Source organism: Ictidomys tridecemlineatus, chromosome 1 (genome assembly GCF_052094955.1).
Source record: "Ictidomys tridecemlineatus isolate mIctTri1 chromosome 1, mIctTri1.hap1, whole genome shotgun sequence".
Classification (NCBI taxonomy): domain Eukaryota; kingdom Metazoa; phylum Chordata; class Mammalia; order Rodentia; family Sciuridae; genus Ictidomys; species Ictidomys tridecemlineatus.
The window spans coordinates 150107524-150129844 of record NC_135477.1 but is presented as its reverse complement, the minus strand read 5'-3'; the positions used below and the strand labels follow the sequence as shown (position 1 = coordinate 150129844).

General features: G+C 39.6%; 1 long non-coding RNA gene across 2 annotated transcripts in view; it reads right to left on the bottom strand.

Annotated features, from left to right (window-relative positions):
* Window positions 1–1503: 1503 nt before the first annotated feature.
* LOC106145124 (uncharacterized) overlaps window positions 1504–22321 on the bottom strand; it is a 27275-nt gene continuing 6457 nt past the window's right edge. The window contains exons 2-6 of one of the 2 annotated variants that reach the window (XR_013438617.1): window positions 18767–18883; window positions 8973–11915; window positions 7098–7531; window positions 4187–4249; window positions 1504–1769 (exon numbers count right to left, since the gene is read on the bottom strand). This is a non-coding gene — a long non-coding RNA (uncharacterized LOC106145124). The remainder of the gene's footprint in view (window positions 1770–4186; window positions 4250–7097; window positions 7532–8972; window positions 11916–18766; window positions 18884–22321) is intronic. The other variant, XR_013438616.1, reaches the window with a different exon arrangement.

Here is a 22321-nt window from a genome sequence, read left to right as displayed (position 1 = left end):
ATGGATGAACCTTGAAGACATGCTGAATGAAATAGTCTAATTACAAAAGGATAATTACTGCATGATTTTACTTACATGAGGTACTCAAAATAGTCACAATTCTAGAGGCAGAAAAAATGGCAGATGCCAGGGTGGGGGAAATGGTGACTCACTGTTTAATGGGTATAGATTTTCAGTTTTACATGGGTGTCTAACTAGGAAAGAGTGCTTGCCTAACATGCACAAAGTCCTGGGATCGACTCCCAGGCTCCCCCCCCCAAAAAAAAAGAGTTATGGAGATGGTTAGTGGTGGTGGTCACACAACATTACGAATATGTAATCATGAGCCTCATGACAAGTTTCAGTCAATGAAAGACCACATACGTGGTAGTGGACCATCAGATAGAAGAGCTACCCATCCTACCACCTAAGGATGTCATAGCCATCATAAGGTCGTGGTACAACACATCACACAATGTTTGTGGTGATGCTGTCAGTACAACACCTACAATTATTTACAATACACAATAATTTATAAATGATTCTGTTGCTGGTTTATATATTTACTATATTGTACCTTCTCTCATTATTTTACAGGGTACCTCTTCTACTTACATAAAAGTTTGCTGTAAAACAATATGCCACGTTATGCTGGCAGCAGCAACATACATATATTTCTGGCATCTCTTGATAGCATCATTTTCTTTTATATTTTATTTAATCTCATTTTTTTCCATCAAGGCCCATCAGCAAACAAAATTTCCTGCTAGTAAGAGGCCATGTCAAGCGATTGACCTAGAAATGAAATTAAAAGGGATTAAGGACTGCAGAGGTGGAAAATGAGTGATAGTGATTGCTCACTAGCCAGCGAAACACAAGAACAGAGTGATGGGAGCTCCTAACGGATCTGCCTCATTGAAGGCTCTGAGACTAAAAAGGTATAGAAGGGCCTCGATCAGATACAGAGAAACTTCGAATGCCCTGGATTGAATACCAGATAGAGAATCCTATCCCTCTCAGCACCAGGACAATCCTGGAAAGCAAGAAGTTTGTGATGTTGAAAGAAAGCCTTGGCCTTTTCTACAATGTTGAACTTGACTGCCAGCGAGAGTGGTTTGAAGAGCTCAGAATCATCACTTATTACCTAACGTGAAGATGAGTGGCGGGTCTGGGAGCGCTGCGGTGAGGGCAAGTGATGATAAAACTAAGTGTGGAGGAAAATTCCTTCCCAGAGCAAATCTTCAATATGGATGAAAATGACACATTTCTCAGAACTATCCTTGCCATTAAGTGATGTATGACTGTATGGAATACTGACTGTATGGAATACCCTCAAAAATGGTTAAGACGATGCATTTAATGTTGTGTAATTTACCACAATAAATTATGTGGCAATTTGCCACAGTAAAAAATGATGCAGTTGGGAGTTCATAACCCACTTGAATCAAACTGTGAAAGATGATGTATTAAGAACTGTGTAATGTTTTGAACGACCAACAATAAAAAAAAAATGATGCAAATCAATTGTCCATAAATCCGTGGTTTATTTATATTCTCTTTATTTTATTTCATTGATCTGTGACAGTCCTTACATCAGTACCTTATTGTCTTGATTATTGTAATTTTGTCGTAAGATTGGAAATCAGAAAGTATGAGTCCTCCAACTTTGCTCTTCTTTTTAAAGATGTTGGCTCTGGCTGGGGATGTGGCTCAAGCAGTAGTACGCTCGCCTGGCATGCGTGCGGCCCGGGTTGGATCCTCAGCACCACATGCAAACAAAGATGTTGTGTCTGCCGAGAATTAAAAAAATAAATAAATAAAATAAATATTAAAAAATTCTCTCTCTCTCCCACTCTCTCTCTCTCTTTTTTAAAAATATTTATTATTTAGTAATCGGCGAGTACAGCATCTTTGTTTGTATGTGGTGCTGAGGATGGAACCCGAGCCGCATGTATGCCAGGCAAGTGCGCTACCGCTTGAGCCACATCCCCAGCCCCCCACTCTCTCTTTAAAAAAAAAAAAAATAAAGATGTTGGCTCTTGGGTTCTTTGAATTTCCATATGAAAATCAGAATTGAATTTTCAAATTCTGCAAATAAGCTAGATGGGATTTTGATAGAGATTACATTGAATCTTCAGGTCAAATGAGTTTTATCGTCTTTTTTTGGAGTGTGGGTGCGGGGGATTGAACCCAGGGGCACTCAACCACTGAGCCACATTCCCAGCCCTATTTTGTATTTTTTACTCTCTATGTTTTGAGGTAGGGTCTCACAAAGTTGCTGAGGTTGGCTTGGAGCTTGAGATCCTGCTGCTTCAGTGTCCTGAGTTGCTGGAATCACAGGTGTGCGCCATCGCACCCAACAGAATTGTTTTCTTAATCATCACTTTGGGGCTGTTAATTACTAGTGTGTAGAATTCCAACTGATTATTCTATATGGATCCTGTTTCCTATAACCTTGCTGAACTTATTTATCAGTTCCAATAGTTTTTAAAATGGGTTCCATAGGATTTTTTTTTACATACAAAATCATCTCATCTTCCAATAGAAATAGTTTTAGTTTTTCTTTTACCTTGTTGCCGTGAATGAAATCTCCAGCACAATGTTGAATATGTGACAAAATCAGGCAAGGCAAAGCACCTGGCCTTATTTCTGTTCTTAAGTTTTCAGTTTTTCACCAGTAACTATGTTGCCTGTGGATTTTTTTTTTTTTTTTTGGTACCAGGGATTGAACTCAGAGGCACTCAGCCACTGAGCAACACCCCCAGCCCTATTTTGTATTGTATTTAGAGACAGGGTCTCACTGAGTTGCTTAGTACCTTACTGTTGCTGAGGCTGGCTTTGAACTTACAATCCTCCTGCCTCAGCCTCCCGAGATGCTGGGATTAGAGGCATGGGGCACCACTTGCCTGGCTTGCTTTTGTTGCTGTTGTTGATGTGCTTTATCAGATTAGGGAAATTCCCTCCTATTTGTATTTTGCCGAGTGTTTTTATCATAAAAGGGTGTTAGATTTTGTTAAATGTTTGTTCTGGATCTATTAAGATGATCACGCGGTTCTCCCTTTATTCTATGAATATGATGCACTATATTAATCAATTTTTAGGCAAGCCAAACTTGTACTACTGGGATATATTTCTCTTAGTTTTGGTATACAATCTTTTTTATATATTGTTGGTTTTGATTCCCCAGTAGTTTGTACAGGATATTTTTTTCATCTATATTCATAGGAGAATTTTTTTTTTTTAATTCTAGGGACAAACCCAGGGCCTTGTTATTATAAGCATTCTACTATTGAGCCACATCTCCAGCCTGCAGGAGAAAATTTTCCTGTGATTTCTTTTTTTGTTGTTGTTGTTTTGTTTTTGTTTGGTTTTGGTACCAGGAATTGAACCTGGGGCACTTAACCACTGAACCACATCCCCAGCCCTTTTTAATATTTTATTTATAATTTATTTAGAGACAGGGTCTCACTGAGTTACTTAGGGTCTCACTAAATTGCTGAGGCTGCCTTTCAACTCACAATCCTCCTGCCTCAGCCTCCTGAGCCTCTGGGATTACAGGCATGTGCCACTGTACCCAGCTGTCTTGTGATTTTTTTTTTTTAAGAGAGAGAGAGAGAATTTTAATATTTATTTTTTCTTTTTCTTTTCTTAAAGAGAGAGTGAGAGAGGAGAGAGAGAGAGTGAGAGAAAGAGAGAGAATTTTTAATATTCATTTTTCAGTTCTCGGCGGACACAACATCTTTATTGGTATGTGGTGCTGAGGATCGAACCCTGACTGCACGCATGCCAGGCGAGCACGCTACCGCTTGAGCCACATCCCCAGCCCCTGTCTTGTGATGTTTTGGGCTTTGGTATGAGGATAATATTGACTTCATCAAATGAGTTTGGGCAGTTTTCCCTTTCCATTTTTGGAAGAGTTTGTAAAGAATTGGCATTAATTTTTCTTTAAGTTTTTGGCAGAATTCATCAGTAAAACCATCTGGATCTGGGTTTTTTTAAAGTGGCAAATTTTAAAATGACTACACCCTTATCCATGGTTTTGCTTTCCATAACATCAACTATCCATGGTTGACTGCAGACTCACTAATCTTTACTCTTTCAAGGAGGATACTACATTCACACATTTTTATTAATATATAATTATAATTGTTCATTTAATTATTAGTTATTGGGGCTGGGGATGTGGCTCAAGCAGTAGCGCGCTCACCTGGCATGCGTGCGGCCCACGTTCCATCCTCAGCACAAACAAAGATGTTGTGTCTGCCGAAAACTAAAAAAAATAAATAAATATTTAAAAAATTCTCTCTCTCTTTAAAAAAGATAATTATTAGTTATTGTTACCAATCTCCTACTATGACTAATTGATCAGTAAAGCTTTATCATAGGTATGTATGTATAAAAGAAACATATTTTAAAAATAGAACCAGAAAAATTGGCAGATGCTTGAATCTCAGCGGCTCAGGAGGCTGAGGCAGGAAGATCACAAACTTGAGGCTAGCCTCAGCAACTAAGCAAGTTGTCTCAAAAGTAAAAAAAAAAAAGAAAAAAGACCCTTGGATTTAGTCCACAGCACCAAAAGAAAAAGAAATGGCTTCAAAGTCATGATTGAATCTAGGATGCAGCTGTAAAAAAAAAAAAAATTTGTCAATAACTCATTATAATTTAAGATGAAGCTTCACAGACCCTCCCATCTGAGAAAAGAGAGTCTAATAACCTTAAGGTCATTGTTCCATGGTTGTTGCAAGGCCTGACCTTGGACCCTCATGGAGGAATGCTTATCTTGTTCACTGTGCATCAGGAAGTCCTAACATAGAATGCTATGTTTGGGGACAGAGTGCTGTCAGAACACTAACAAGTCCCATTTCCTTGCTCCTTTGACAAGGAGTTATTCCCCTGTTGGTGCAAAATCAGCCTTCATGACAGTTTCAGAACTCTTGGTGTCTGGACTTCTGTAAGATGATATGTTGTATATCACCTCTAGTCTATCGTGACTGTTATATGCAAATTGGCACATACCCACTATAAAAGCTATTTTTGCTGCCCCGTAAAGCAGATGCTGTTTTCTGAAACAGTCTCTGGAGGGGTTTCTCCACGTTTTCAAGCTCCTCACAGTCAATGCTGGAAGGGAAGGCCCCTTAGCACATGCTCAAATAGAGAGAGGTTTATTTTGGAAAAAATAATGCATGTGAATTTTGGGGAATGACACGAACCCCAATTAGATTCATAGGAAACCTATAGATTTTTAAAGGGAATTATGTTGGTGAAAGCACTTCCTGCTTGGACTAAAAATGATAGACATAGGTTAAACTCAATAAGGACCTCTGAGCCTTTTTTGTGCAACTTTTTATGGACACGAATAAGAAATGAATCTGCTCTTTGGCAAATACAGGTCATTTTCTTTAGAAAAGGAAGAGGTTTTTTTAGAGGAAGCATCCAAAATCCACTGAGAATAACAGTCTAAAGGAAACCACTCTCAAAGAACAGATCTGGATCAGTTGCTGCTATGTATGCCTGTATTCCCAGCAACTCAGGAGGCTGAGGAAGGAGAATCCCAAGTTCAAAGCCAGCCTCAGAAATTTAGTGAAGTCCTAAGCAACTTAGTGAGACCCCATCTCAAAATTTAAAATAAGTGCTGGGAGCGGTGGCACACACCTGTAATTCCAGCGGCTTGGGAGGCTGAGACAGGAGAATAGAGAATTCAAAGCCAGCCTCAGCAACTTTGAGACACTAAGCAACTCAGAGAGACCCTGTCTCTAAATAAAATACAAAATAGGGCTGGGGATGTGGCTTAGTGGTCGAGTGCCCCTGAGTTCAATTCCTGGTACAAATAATAATAATAATAATAATAGTAAATAAATAAGTGATGGGAATGTGGCTTAGTGGTTAAGCAGTGCTAGGTTCAATCTGCAGTACCAAAAAAACAAAAACCAGACAGATCTGGATCCTAATCAAGGAATATTCCCTTATCCAGGAATAGAAGATCCTCAGAACTACTATTACTATTTACTTCCTGTTCTTTTTTCCTCTCTTGCTCTCTCCTTATTCGTATGTCTTTATGTTTTTCTGTTTCTGTCTGTCTTTCTTTTTTGTACTGGGGACTGCCCATAAGGAGCAGATGAATAATCTGCTTCCCATTACCGGAAGAGGAAATAGGGCAACAAAACAGAAAAATGCATTATGAACTTCACATTCATCGTAAAAATGCAAATTAAAAGCACAATTAAATGCTAGTTTATCTACATCAGATTAATACAAATTAAAAGTCAACAACAGAGGATGTAGCTCAGTAATAAAGCACATGCTTAGCATGCACAAGGACTTGGGTTCTATCCCCAGCACCAAAACCAAATGACAGTATCCTGTTTACAGGATATTATATTGGTAGTATATATTACTGTGTACATGTATATATGTATACATATATATTTGTTTGTAGTAAATATAAAGAAAGCAAATGAATGATAATTAAAAACTCAGTACAATGTAACCTTGGAGAATTAGGAGGGAGAGAATGGATTCAGGGAAGGACTTACAAGGGCTTTAAAGATATTCTTAACATTTTTTTTCTTTTTTAGTACTGGAAATTAAACCCAGGGGTGCTTTACCATTGAGCTCCCCAGCCATTTTTGTTTTTATTTTGACACCGGATCTTACTCAGTTGCTGAGGGTCTCACAAATTTGTTGAGACTTGCCTTGAACTTATGGTCTTCCTGCCTCAGCCTCCCAAGTTGCTGGCATTACAGGCATGTGCCACCATACCTAGCTTAAGGTTCTATTTTTTAAACTGTATGTTGGGTGCATAAAAGCTTATTTCATTAGTTTTTTAAACTTTATGAATGCATTCATACATATATCTGCTTCATATTTATAAAATTAAAAATTTCATAATAAAATTTTTTATTGCAACTGTCCTAGAACAGTGTATGAGAACCAACCCAAAGGTACTCTGAGACTAAGGAAGAGAGGTAGTCAGAACCAGCCTTGCACAAATTTATTGGGGACCTTTGGAAGTGTAGTCCTGGGCAGCAGCAAGATCAAGTAGATCCTCACAATTTGAGTAAGGAGGGGCGTATAAATTGGGTAAGGACAAAGTGTCTTCATCAAACCCATAATTGTACCTGGTTTATCTAAGGTAACATCAAGGAGACAGGCACATTCCTGATGCCAGGGTACAGTTGTATAGCTCCACATACCACAGTAATGCTTTTGTCTATTTATATTTGCTGGAAAACTGTGCAGAAAAAAAACTAACTGGGATTTTTCCAGGGGACATCATGGTGGTTATGACTCAAGATGGCTGCAGTTATGTCAGGATGAATCCATACAGAAATAAAGAGGACTGCTGACATATGAAGCAGTTATGAGAAATGAAAATGCATTTTATCTGTACTCCATGAGAGGGATGGTGTAGTTGGAACTGTTGTCTCAGCATCACCAAATACACACTCCTTTAACTCTCTGAAGTCCCCTTGCTGTTTATTAGCAAGAAGACCTATTGGTGCTCTTGGTGGTGGCATCTGGCACTGTTGGTTGTCCTGGGTCAACAGAAATTCTGGAGAAAAAAACAGATGTGGTCCATGAGATGAAGTAAAAGAAACCATTATTTCTTCTCCTCTCTCACTCTCTCTTTAAAAAAGAAAGAAAGAAAGAAAGAAACCATTATTTCTTATTTTAAAAATCTCCCTTAGACTTAATTTTTACATCTATAAAATGAGCATTATTGCTATCATATGGGTTGTTGTGAGAACCTAATGACATTGTCTAGACTCAGATGATGAGAAATGGAATTCTTCTGCACTTGTCAAATTATATCAGAACTCCAGCACCACCTAGTGGGAATCTAATATGACATGGCTGTGCCAGAAAGCCCTCTGTTCCTCTACAAGTTGTAACACTTGCCAGATAAAGTCCCAAGAAGGTCATTGCAGATTATGAGAGATCTCAGAAATACGTCCACCAGATGCACAGTGTGCACTTCAGGTGGATCCTGATTTGAACCAAATGACTACAGAACAATTTCTTGAGAAAATCAGGAAAATGTGAATAAGGACTGGGTATTAGAGGCCAAGGTGTGATAATGGTATTGTGCATGTGCAATAATCTATCTTGACATGACTAGAGCCAACTTGGTTGTATTCACAATTTTGCCCACCAGATGATGGTGGCATGCATTCCAAATCCACCAGATAAGCAAAGCCGTTAACATAGTCAAACATGTTGTGACAACCACTGACACCAGACTGTTTCCTTCTTTCTTTTTTTCTTCTTCTTTTTATTTTTATTTTTTACTTTCATTGGTGCTGGGGATTGAACCCAGGGATTCACACATGCTAATCACACTTTTCTCACTGAGCTACATCCCCAGCTCCCAGAACTGATAAACTGACATTTGACATATTAGTAGTTTTTGAAAAAGCCCTGGTACAGTCTAGTTGGCATAGCCCACCTTTGCCTAGCTTAGCATATAAGCCTCTTCTGCTTCCAGGTGCAGGAATCGTCCTGTCTTGCTGATACACTTCTATGCATAATTTCCCAATAAATTGCATTTTGTTATATCCTCTTTCTTTTCCTTCAGAACATTCCATTTTTGACAGGCAGTTCTCATATACCAGGTTTCCCCCAATAATGCTTGGATTTTAAATAATTATTATTTGCAGATACAGCCTAAAAGATTTATAAATAAAATATAATAATGTCCAGAATTTGCTTTAAAATAATTCAGTGGTGGGGGTGGAAGAGGAGGATAAAGAAGAGTGGTCATGGGCTGGGGTAGTGGCTCAGTGGTAGAGCACTTGCCTAGCCAACATGAAGCACTGAGTTCAATCCCCCACACCACATAAAAATAAATAAATAAATAAAGGTATCGTGTTCATCTCCAACTAAATTTTTTTAAATAAAATTAAAAAGAAAAGAAAGGCATTCTGTCCATCTGCAACTACAAAAAATAAAAGAAAACGACGATGACAACGACGAAATGATCATGAGATACTCACTGTGGCTGTCCAGTAGTCTCTTGTTATCTTTGTTCTACTTTTATGTGTGTGTGTGAAATTTTCCATGGAAAGAGGAAGGGAGGGAAACAGGAAGGAAGGAAAGACCCCTTAATACTTCCTCTCCTGCAAGGAAGAGCTCCAGTGTCTCTCACACCACTGCTGCCCAGCTCGTCCATACAGAAGATAGTATCACCAGCTCCCAAGACTCCCGGAAGGCCATGGCTCCACACACAATGTCAACTTCACCAGTCCTTCTGGGAACAGACACACCCGAAGGACTGCTGCCAGATGAGGAATGTGGGGTTGGCGCAGGCTCCGGTATCTGTTCCTCGTAGCTTCAATAATACTTGTCTTCTCAGTCCCAAGAAATCCAACACTTACTTTCCTTTTTCAATCTCCCTTCAAATCAGAGCAGTTTCTGTTGAAATCTATTTATTTTTTTCAGTCCACCTCTTCTGGCACAGTCAGACAACCCTCAGAAGAAGCCTGTATCTAAGGGCAATAGAGCCCAGCCAAGCTCACCCATCGCCCAGGCCTCCCCTCCTTTTGGAAGGTGGAAAGAGATTGGGTGGGTCATTCTGGGTCACTCCTGCTCCTCTCCCAAGCTATACCCACTTCAACCCAATATGGACAAGGAGATTTCATGCTACAGAAATGCCCATGAGTCCTCAGACTACAAAACAGGGAAAAGCTCAATGAGATGCCAGGTTGTAATGGGAGCTGTTTCTCCAGATTCAGAGCTCCTTGCTCATCCACCGGCTTTTACTGCCCCCTGGTGGTCATTTGCTTCTCATAGCAGTTCCTGAAACTGATTTCCCACCAACCCCACCACATCACAAATAAAAAAGTAAGTTAGTCACCTTCAAACCTTGCCCTAGGACACTATGTTAGTCTTTATTGAAAGGCATATATTTAGCTCTGTGGTGAAAAACTTCCTCCTAAAACATGTTATGTATGGGTACGTTCCAGCCAATTTCTTTAAAAAAAAAAAGTTCAAAAATTTTCAAAGTAAAAAGCTAGGGATGGGAGGTGTATCTCAGTTTTGGTGAGGTTGTAGTCTCTCAAGCTAGAGAGCTACTGGAGGTGTAGCTAAGCATGCATGAGGCCCTGGTTTTGATTCCCAGCATTAGAGCAAAAACAAATCAAAACGAAAAACCCAAAACATTAGGGAGAGGAGGGGACTCTGGGAAGATGGTGGAGTAGGAAATAAAGAATTAGTCTCTTAACCTAAACAACAATTGCACTAGCAGACTCTGTCTGATGTAACTATTTTGGATCTCTGGAGTCTGTTAAAGGCTTCCAACTCCTAGGAGTGGTCTTGGATGGTATTATGTTTAATTTTGGTCAATTTCAGCTCTTAGAGCAGCTGCCCACCTCCCACTGGTCAACCCTATGGAGACAGCCATGTGTGTGTTCCTGGAGTACCAACCTGTGCGAGCAAAGGTGGGCAAAAAGGACCCTGCCCTCCACATATTAGGGATCTATGGTCTGATTGCTGCTTCTGATCACAGAGGTAAAAAGAGGTGGTAGCCCCTGCTCTTCTACCTTCCCCCATTACTGCAGGTTCCCTACCCTCAGGTAGCACTGACTTATCAGGGACTTAAGAGATCAGGGTCTTTTATTCCCCCTTTCTTTCCTCTTTTTCTCCTTCTGGAAGTCAGACATCTGAGATTGGATTATTCAAAACAACTGCATATATGGTGGAAATTAGACTCATTATGCACACCTAGGAGAAGGCACAGGCTCAAAAAGACTTGAGAAGAACATCAGGTTAGGCCTCAGGTTGATTGTTGTCACAGAGGCAGTATATAAAAGTTAACATTAAAAAATTAAGGCGGGGCTGGGGGGTAGCGCGCTCGCCTGGCATGCGTTCGGCCCGAGTTCGATCCTCAGCACCACATAAAAACAAAGATGTTGTGTCCGTCGAGAACTAAAAAATAAATATTAAAATTCTCTCCCCCCCCCTTTAAAAAAAATTAAGGCAGAGGATCACTTGAGCCTAGATCTGGGGCAACCCCCCCACTCCTCTTCTTTTTTTTCTTTTTGGTACTGGGGATTGAACTCAGGAGCACTTTACCACTGAACTAAGTCCCTCCCCATCTAACTTGCTTAAGTACTCACCAAGTTGCTAAGTCTGCCTTGAATTTTTTTTTTCTAATCTTTATTTATTTATTTACTTACTTACTTATTTTAGCTTTCAGCGGACACAACAACTTTGTTTGTGGTGCTAAGGATCGAACCCGGGCTGCACGCATGCCAGGCAAGCGTGTTACCGCTTGAGCCACATCCCCAGCCCAGCCTTGAATTTTCAATCCTCCTGCCTCAGCCTCCCAAGTCACTGGGTGAGACTCCATCTCTTAAAACTTTTTTCAACTAAAAAAAGAAAGAAAACAGCAAGCCCTGAGGAAGGGGGAGAAAGTGTTTTCCAGAGTAATAACATTATCAGATTAAGTATCCAGATTTGAACAACAATAACAAAAACCCTCAAAGCATACAAAGAAACAGGAAAGTATCCCACTCAAAACAAACAAAAAAAGTAAATCAACAGAAACTATCCCTGAAAAAAGTCCTGACAGGCCGGTCCCAGCGGCACATAGCTGTAATCGCAGTGACTCAGAAGGTTGAGACTAGAGGACCGCAAGCTCAAAGCCAGCCTCAGCAATTTAGCAAGGCCCTAAGCAACTTAGAGAGACTCTTTTTCAAAATTAAAAATTAGGAGCTGGAGTTGTGGCTCTGTGGTAAAAGCACTTGCCTAGAATGTGTGAGGCACTGGGTTCAATCCTCAGCACACATAAAAATAAATTAAATAAATAAATTAATAATAAATAAAATAAACACACACACTCTCTCTCTCATATATTTAATTTTTTATTTTTATTTTTTTAAAGAAGAAGGCTGGGGATGTGCCTTAGTGGTTAAGTGCTCCTGGTTCAATCTCCAATACTAAAAAGAAAAAAAGAACAACAAAAAAAGACCTGAGTGATGATGGATCTATTAGATGAATACTTTAAATAACTGCTTTAAAGATGCCAGAAGAACTAAAGGAAGAAAGCCAAGACAATAGAAATATCAATAAATGGATGAAATAAGATGGAAATATCAATCAGGAGACAGAAAACTAAAAACGAAACTCACAAAAAATTCCGGAGCTGAAAAGTGTGATAACTGAAATGAAAAATTCATTACAGGAATTCAAAAGCAGGTTTGAGCAAGTAGGAGAAAGAATCAGCAAACTTGAAGACAGAAAAATATGAACTATTGAGTTTAAAGAATAGAAAAGCCGGGCCGGGGATGCATGCCTGTAATCCCAGTGGCTCAGGAGGCTGAGGCAGGAGGATTTTGAGTTCAAAGCCAGCCTCAGCAACTTAGTGAGACTCTAAGCAACTCAGTGAGACCCTGTCTTTAAAGAAAATATATAAAAAAGCTGGGGATGTGGTTCACTGATTAAGTGCCCCTGGGCTTAACCTCCAGTAACAAAAAAAAAAAGGGGGGGATAGAAAATAAGATTAAAAATCCTAAAGGATCTGGGTCACCATCAAGTGGGCCATTATACACTGGGAGTTCTAGAAGTAGCATTCCTGAAAGCTATGTTTCCCCGACATTTCTAGAGGAAACCTTGTATTTCTAGCTCCTGCTGCCCCAGCTATCCATGAAAGATCAACCCTAGAGCCTCAGGGAGGGAGGTGGGTACAGGAAAGAGATGCTTGAGCTGGTTGGTAGAGCTTCTAAGATTCAAGCCCTGGTTCCTCAGTTCTGAAAATGATCTCATATCCTTGGGAATATGATTTTATTTACAAAGACTCTTTTCCTCATCTCTAAAAGAGAGAGAACACCAACACCCACTTCAAGCAGCAGGAGGTTTAAATAAGGAAGTACATGCATGGAGGAATCAAAGATAGCTGAGATTATTTTTACCACTTTTTTTTTTTTCAGTGATGGAGATCAAACCCTCAGCCTTGCACATGCTAAGCAAGCACTCTACCTCGGAGCTATATCCCTGGCCCTCACAACACTACTAAAATGTGAAAGAAAATGTGGTCAAGTGAATCTTCAAAAGTCACATGGATTAGGGGCATTTTATTAAGACTTTAGCTCTTCTGAGAACCTTTCAAAGTTCAACTTTGAATTAGGGAGAGTTTAAACAGTCTGTTTTAAAAAAGCAATCTCTTACAGAAAAATGTTTCATCATTTAGATAGAAATTTTGTTGGATTCCCTCCTTGTGTATCTCTTGAAAATGGCACGTGTGTTTGTGTGTGTGTGTGTGTGTGTGTGTGTGTGTGTCTTATTAAGCATAGATAGCATCATTTATTCCAGGCATGGTGGCACATGCCTGGAATCCCAACTACTTGGGAGACCGAGGCAGGAGATTCACAAGTTCAAGGACAGCCTCAGCAACTTTGCAAGACTCTGTTTCAAAATAAAAAATAAAAAGGACTGGGGATTGGGCTGGGATTGTAGCTCAGTGGTAGAGCACTTGCCTAGCTTGTGGGAGGCACTGGGTTTGATTCTCGGCATCACATATAAATAAATTAATAAAATAGAGGTTCGTTGACAATTTTAAAAATATCCTTTAAAAAAAGGACTGGGGATGTGGTTTGGTGATTAAGTGTCCCTGGGTTCAATCCCTAGTACCAAACAATTAATTAATTAGCTAATTAATTAATTAAATAAGAGGACTGGGTATATAGCTATGTGGTAGCATGCTCCTAGGTTCAATTCTCAGTAACACACACACACACACACACACACACACACACACACACACCCCACTACACACTGACAGTAGCAGGATTTATTGTGGTATATACTGCTAAAAAATAAATGATCTAGTGCTTTCTTTTTATAACTGAAGGAAAACACTGAATATTTTATAAGATGAAATAAGAGGAAGAATAAATATTTCATGGTATGATTTGATAAAACAGGTTTGAAGCTGGGCACAGGAGCATGTGCCTATAGTGCCAGCTACTTGGGAGGCTGAGGTTGCAGGATCATTTGAGTCCAGGAGTTCAAGATCAGCCTGGACAACAAGGTGAAAACCTGTCTCAAAAATCAATCAGTCAATAAATTAAAGGAAAATAAAAAAAAAGAAAACAAAAATCCAGGTTTTACTTCATTCTTAAATATCACACATGATCTGAAAGAAGTTGCATAAAATATCATCTGTGAGCTTCAGCCACACTTGAAAATGCTGGTGGTCCCAGAGGACAGACCAGCTCCATGCAAAAGACTCTGCATCACTACCCTCTTCCATTCCTGTTGTTCTGAGGCTTGTCCTCCTGCTGAGGACCCATTCTAGCAGTATTTACTGAGAATAGGTGAGATAGCAATTTGGAGACATAGAAAAAGGAAGATATGCTGAGTCTCAGAAGAGAAGCACCTATGGCCGGGTACAGTGATGCATGCCTGTAATCCTAGCAGCTTGGGAGGCTGAGGCAGGAGGATCAAAGCCAGCCTCAGCAAAAGCAAGGTGCTAAGCAACTTAGTGAGACCCTGTCTCTAAATAAAATACAAAATAAGGTTGGAGATGTGGCTCAGTGGGTAAGTGCCCCTGAGTTCTACCCCCAGTACTCCCCCCCCCAAAAAAAGGGGGTTAGGAGATGTAACTCAGTGGTTAAGTGCTTCTGGGTTCTGGGTTCAATCCCTGGTATCAAAGGGAAGAAAGAGGGGCTGTAGCTGTAGCTCAGTGGCAGAACCCTTGCTTAGCATGTGTGAGGCACTGGGTTCGATCTCAGCACCGCATCTAAATAAATAAAATAAAGTTCTGCTGAATTTAAAAAAAAAAACTAAAAATATATATATAAAAAAAGAGAGAAGTGCCCTTTAACCATAGGAATGCAGAAAACACCCACAAACTGTTAGAATGTAAAGCAAGCAGCAAGCACTCCTGCAACCCAGGGCGTACCCTTGACCTGTGTCATTCCTGGCAAAGGTAACATGATGTGAGGGCAATGCCCAAGTTCAGGGAAAATTGGTGAGAAGTTGCATAACTGCACCTTGACTCCACTTCTAGTTCAGTCCTTAGCTACTGAACACCCCCAGCAAAAGGGTTGCTTTCTCTTGCTCTCAAGATGCCCCAAATTCTTCCTTAAAATGTATAGTACTTGTTTTCACTCCCAGAACATCTCACTCTCCATATGGCCTTCATTCTCCCTTGAATGTGTCTCTGCTTTCCTAAATAAATCTATCTGCCTCTAACTGACATGTTCTTAAATTCATTTCTGTGATGTGTGTCAAGACTTTTGCTCATCCTGACTTGAGAGACCCTCTCTCCCAGAACTCCTCAGGGATGAAAATTGCTTCCTAATAGTGTCTATTAGTCAGGGTTCTTTAGAGGAACCAAACAAAAAGAAAACACAGTTGTTAAAAGGAGATTTTTGGTGATGGTGTTTTTTTGTTTTGTTTTTTGAGATGAGGTCTTTCTGTGTTGCCCAGGCTGGTCTTGTACTGCTGGACTCAAATGATCCTCCTGCCTCAGTCTCCCTGGTAGCTGGAACTATAAGTATGTGTCACTAACCCCAGCCTAAGAAGGAATTTATTATATTGGCTCACACAATCAGAGGCTAAATAGTCCCACAATGGTCATTTGCAGGTTGGTGAGATGGGAAAATTAGTAGCTGTTCAGTCCAAGAATCCAGAAGCCTCATTACAAGAGGGACAAATGTTGTAGCCCTGTCCCGATCTGGAGGTCTGGAAACTCCCTGGAGAAGTCTTCCCCACCAGTTTAGCTGAGCCACATGCCAGTCTTCTCTGGGAATACCATAACAGATACCCAGATACTGGCTGTGAAGTAGGAGGAATGTTCATCCTAAAAGTGCTTAACATTTTTTATACTTGGCCAGTCAAAGGCTATTTTTATGTACTTTACATAAAGAACTTGAGGACCCGCCAACAAACTAGACTTTGTCCTTTTTCTAGAGTGCTAATTTCATAAAACTTTGTGATGAACTTCGGAGGTTTCTCTTTTTATTTTTTATTTTGTTTTTCTTTTTTTCACTACCAATCAAATACTCTTGATAAAGTTAAAAGAAGAAGAGTGCAAGAGAGGTTGGGGTAGAGCGCATGCTTAGCATGAAGCTCTGGGTTTGATCCCCAGCACCACAAGAGAAGAAAAAAAAGGTGAAGTACAAAAATATGCAAAAATGAGACCTCAAAGTCAGGCATGGTGGCACACAACTATAATCCCAGCTATTTGGGAGGCTAAGGCAGGAGGATGGCAAGTTCAAGGCCAGCTTTGACAATTTAGTGAGACTCTGTTTCAAAATAAAGTAAAAAGAGCTGAGGACAGGTGTGGTGGTGCACACCTGTAATTACAGCGGCTCAGGAGGCTGAGTCAGGAGGATCACGAGTTCAAAGCCAGCCTCAGCAAAAGCAAGGCACTAAGCAACTCAGTGAGACTCTTGCTCTAAAAAAAACACAAAAAACTAGTGCTGGGGATGTGGCTCAGTCGTTGAGTGCCTCTGAATTCAATCCCCAGTACCAAACAAACAACAACAACAAAAAAAAAACTAGGAACATAGCTTAGTAATAGAGCACCTCTGGGTTTTAATCCCCAGTAACACAAAAATTGAGAAAGAGAGAGAGAGATCAAACTTAATTCAGTGTGTCATACTCCAGAGCAACTGCTCCTTCTCCTTTTCCTTCTCATTCTGAGATGAGGTCTTGCTGAGTTACCTGTTGAGGGCCACAACCAAGTCAAGATGGCACCTGGCACTTTGCCAGGAGGAGTGGTTTGTGAGCCAACACCACCGAGCCATTAAGATGATGAGGATTCCTTAATGACTGACTGCTGTATCTAGATGATGTTAATTAAGTTAAGCTGTGTGTAATTAGTTGGGTATATATACCTCTGCTGTCCCGTAATAAAGGGGCTCCCACTGTTTCAACCTTCACAAGTTGCTTGTCACCTTCCGGGTTTTTGCCCAGCCAGACTGCGGCAGTTACCCAGACTGGCCTTGAACTTGCAATCTTCCTGCCTCAGTGTCCCAAGTAGCTAGGATTACAGGCATGGTTACCAAAGACTGAGGGGTGTGAGGGAACAGGAAGATGTTGGTCAAAGGGTACAATGTTTTAGTTAGACAGGAGCAATACATAAAAAATAGTTGAGGTGATGGATTGTTAATTAGCTCTATTCAGTCATTTCACATTATATACAATATCATACCACTTTCTACCCCATAAATATATACAATCAAAATTTGTCAATTATAAAATTTATAATTTGATAATTTTATAATTTGTCATTATAAAAACTGAATTTTAAAAGAAGGAGAAGGCTGGTTGCTGGACATAATGGCATATTCCTGTAATCCTAGTAACTCGGGAAGCTAAGGCAGGAGGATGACAAGTTTGAGGCCAGCCTTTCCAATTTAGTGAGAAAGTAAAAAACAATTTTTTAAAAAAAGAAGGAAGAGGTACACATGTGATTCTTTCTTTAGTTCTTTTCTGCTCTTTCCCTTCAGTTAGATTAAACTTCTTGATCTTTAAATCTGCTTTCTCTCTCTCTCTCTCTCTCTCTCTCTCTCTCTGTCTCTCTCACACACACACAAACACACACACACACACACACACACACACACACACACACACACGGGCTAGGGACTGAACCAAAGGGCATTTTACTGCTAAGCTACATTCCCCAGCCTTTTTATGTTTGTAGTTTGAGACAGGGTCTTGCTAAATTGCTGAGGTTGGCCTTGAACTTGCCAAGGCTGGCCTCAAATTTGGGATCCTCCTGCCTCAACCTCCTGAGTCTCTGGGATTACAGGTGTGTGTTACTGCTGCCAGATTGTCTAAAGATATTCTTTTAACAACTGACATTTACAAAGTTCTGGTGTTTTGTTTTGTACCTGGAATTGAACCCAAGGGGGCTTAACCTGAGCCACAACCAGACCCTTTTTATTTTGAGACAGGATCTTGCTAAATTACTTTGAACTTGAGATCCTCCTGAGCCACTGATTATGCCACTATGCCCAGCTGCATTTTTAAAAAATGTCTTTTCTTGAGGATATAAGGATTTTGTTTTTGTATACAAATCATTCCAGGTTGGGACAAATGTGAATCTAGAGAAACACATTTTTGCTATGTGTCAAGTGGAAAATCAGCCCTTGTCTGACTTTGGAGAGTCCCAACAGGTCCAGCCAGGCCAGAAACCAAACAGAAAAAAATAATGGTGAAATCTGGGTGTGGTGGCACAGGCCTATAATCCCAGAGGCTTGGGAGGCTACAGCATGAGGAGCATGAGTTCAAAGCCAGCCTCAGTAAAAATGAGGCACTAAGCAACTCAGTGAGACCCTGTCTCTAAATAAAATACAAAATAGGGCTGGGGATGTGGCTCAGTGGTCGAGTGCCGAGAGTTCAATCCCTGGTACACCCCTCCCCCCACAATAATAGTGAAAGGTGGGAAAATAATTTATTCACTACAGCTATGTTAGGAAAATAAGGGGGATCAAACGTCTCTAGAGTACTGACAAGGGCTTCAGAATTAAATAGAGGAAGACCTGAAGCAGCCAGCAGGAGGCTCCAATATTTAAGCAGTCCTGTTCAAACTGTTGGTTTGGCTGATCGTTATCTCAAGTCTGGTTCTGCAGGTGATTGCAGAGAAGTCATTATTGCTGGAAGGGGCGATCCAGGTTTTATCATGAGATGATTATCCTGTGTGGGGGAGGCGACCTCATTTCCTGTCCTGGACTGATTGCTCCCAGGTAGGCAGGCAGTCTGGTCATGGGGTGATCTGCCTGTTAGACTCTGCTGTTCCTGACATTTAGGGCAATGATCCCTCTCACAGGTTTACCTTATGCACACAGTGTTTCCCAATTTGTATAGAGTTGACAATCTCATCTGAGGTGAGGTTAATTCCTTTTTTTAGTGGCTTTTCCTTGAAGGTTTTTAAGTTTGATCATATTCAGTCCTGTACAGAAACAAGGAAGCATTTGCTTATTATTTAAAACTTTATACTTTGTTTCTTTTCTAGGTCTATATCAAGAAAGTTTGGTTTAGAAAAGTTTCTGAAAATAGTGTCTTTATTTAATTTCTCTAAGACAAATCTCTAGACAGATCCAAGGAATAGAGACATGTCAAATTGACCAGTGCAATTGTTGTTTATTTATTTAAATAAACAAAGCTTAAGCCAATCGCCTCCAGTGACCTACTTTCTCCAGCCACACCCTCCCGGCCTACAATCATCACCCAGTCAGTTAATCCACTAAAGTGAATTAATGCACTCATTGGATTAAGACTATCAAAACCCAATCAATTTACCTCTAAACTTTCTTGTATTCTGTAACGCACGAGCTTTTAGGGAACATCTCATATCGAAACCATAACACCAATTAATTCTAAATGTCACTTAACTATTGGGGCTGGGCTTGTGGCTCAGTGGCAGAGTGCTTGCCTTGCACATGTGAGGCACTGGGTTCGATCCTCAGCACCACATAAAAATGAATAAACAAAATAAAGATATTGCATCTCTGTATAACTAAAAAATATTTTATAAAAGCTTAACTATGTATCCTAATTCCATCAAAGCTTTTACCCCAAATGACATGATGTTTTACATCACGTATATAGTCATCAAATACTCTCAGAGAAAGCCTCTAGAAGTAGCTGTTGGATAAATATTGTGACAGTTATCATGGTAAATCAAAAGCCTGTAAGAAATCCACTGCTTTACTTTTACATTTTATTTGATGTATATAAATATTTTTGTCTTTTATTCCTAAGGGATGAGAGTCCAATGAAAGCAAACTTCCTTCAAGGAATTGGTGCAGTAGCATAGACTTGCACTGCCAGTGACTTAGGAGGCTGAGACAGGAGGATCACAAATTCAAGGCCAGCCTCCAAAACTTAGCAAGACCCCCATCTCAAAATAACACAATGGCTAGATATTATCTCATTGATGAAGCAACTCCAGATTCAATACACACACACAAAGACATAACAGAATCTGCACTTTCATATTATCAAATTATGAGTTCTTGTATATCCACAGCAAGTAAATAAATGAATGAATAAAGAAACTTGATCTAGTTATTCCTAAGGAAATTGTAACCATTCAGGATTCTTGGATGTATGTAATTCCTTCCTTTTGTGTTTATGAACTACATTGATGATAAAGATGTTTTCGCCGTGATTTCAGTAAACTATAAACAATAGAGGACAATAGCAGAGACCAAAACAATCAACTCTGAACTATTGTTTTTGGTATTTTTGTTCCTAAAATATTAATGGACTGGGGATATAGCTCAGTAGCAGGGCACTTGCCTAGCACGTGTGAAGCTCTTGGTTCAACCCCCCAGTGCCAACAAAACAAAACAACCAAAGTATATCTACATATGATTAGATACCTTTATTCTTTGTTGCCAATTATATTTGAGTTATCATGTATTGAAATAAGAAAAGGCAATATTGCAGAGGCAAAGAATTTTGGTAAAATAAAGACTTTTGTGTTCCACATGTTTATTTATCATTTTTATTTTTCTGATATTTTGGTTGTTACATTTAAAATCCCAAAACACCAAGCATTGCAAGGAAGTTACAAGTCTATTGACAATGATCTTTTTTTTTTTTTTTTAACCAGGAATTGAACCCAAGGGTGCTTAGCCACTGAGCCACATCCATTTTTTATTTTGAGACAGGGTCTTACTAAGTTGCAGAGGCTGGCTTTGAATTTGAGATCCTCCTGACTCAGCTTCCCAAACCACTGGGATTATAGGCATGTGTCACTGTGCCCTGTGACAATGGTCTTTTTAAAATCAGAAAATACAAAAAAAATAAATAAATAGAATGTAGAAAAACTAGAATTCATTCCCCATACTTCTTTTCTTTCTTTAAGGAAGACAAAGGAGCATCATGTTAATTAAAACTAGAGTAAACTAAGTGTAGTCTAGGTTGAGAAGAATTTGAAGGAAAGTGTTCAAGCTTTAAGTGTTCTCTATGGTTGAAGGACAATATCACTTTGATTCGAAGTGAAAGCTGTAATTAGGTGATTTTCTGGTTTGGCTGCAGAAGACATGCCATACTATTTTAATATTCAGTGAAAACCCTTTCAGCTGTTTTCATAAATATATTGGAACTGACAGTGATAATAGAGAAATGAGAAATTTTAATTGTCTTGATTTTTGACATTTTTCTTTTTTAAAATTGTTTGTTTCTGGTACTGGAAATTGATTTTTTTTTTTTTAAGAGAGAGTGAGAGAGGAGAGAGAGAGAGAGAGAGAGAGAGAATTTTTAATATTTATTTTTTAGTTCTCGGCGGACACAACATCTTTGTTGGTATGTGGTGCTGAGGATCGAACCCGGGCCGCACGCATGCCAGGCGAGCACGCTACCACTTCAGCCACGTCCCAGCCCCCTCTGGTACTGGAAATTGAACCCAGAGATGGTTTACGGCTGAGTTACATCCCCAGTTCCTTATTTATTTATTTGTTTGTTTATTTATTTATTTATTTATTTTAAAGATAGGTCCTTGTTAAGTTGCTTAGAGCCTTGCTGAATTGCTGAAGCTGGCCTTGAACTTGTAGTCCTTCTGCTTCAGCCTCCTGGGTCGCTGGGATCACAGGCATGCCACTACTCCTGGGTCTTGTGGGGTTTTGCTGGATACATTTCTGCTCTCTGATACATAGTAAGTGTTGGCAAAAGGAGGATCAGTGAAAGAAATTAAAGTTCTCTTAAATGCTATCTCAAATGTTTCAGCAACATTTTTCTAAGGTGTTTAATAATTAAGTTTTAATGAAACAGTAACTTTCAGATTTATATCCATATGGGCTAACTTTAACTGAAATGTTTAGGATGGTCCCTTCAGGAGTATACAACTACTGTTTACCAGATGGATCAGAATAATTGGGTTTCTTGAAAATATCATCTTCCTTAAATAGGATTAAAATTTGTTTTCATCGTTCAAGTGGCGCATTCAACTGAAAATTTTCTTGAAAGCTGCTTGATATATTAGGAAGCAATTTTCAAATTTTAACAAATCAAATTTATATTTACCCCTCTTTTTAAGAAGCAAAGTCATAACACACTGATGTTCTTTTAAAGAATTAAAATTTTCTTCTCAATGTGATTTATGTATTGACATTCCTAGGTCCATTCTTAAAGAATCTTACAGAGAGAAACATTTATGCTTCTAGGGATAATCTTCCTTGTGCCTCACTGCCTCCTAAATGGATATTACTTTTTTTTTTCTTCCATTGGTACTGGGGACTGAAATCAGGGACACTTTACAACTAAGCTACATCCCAGGTCCTTTTTATTTTTTATTGATACAGGGACTCACTAAGTCGATGAGGATGACCTCAAATTCGTGATCCTCCTGCCTTGGCCTCCTGAGCCAATGGGATTACAAGCA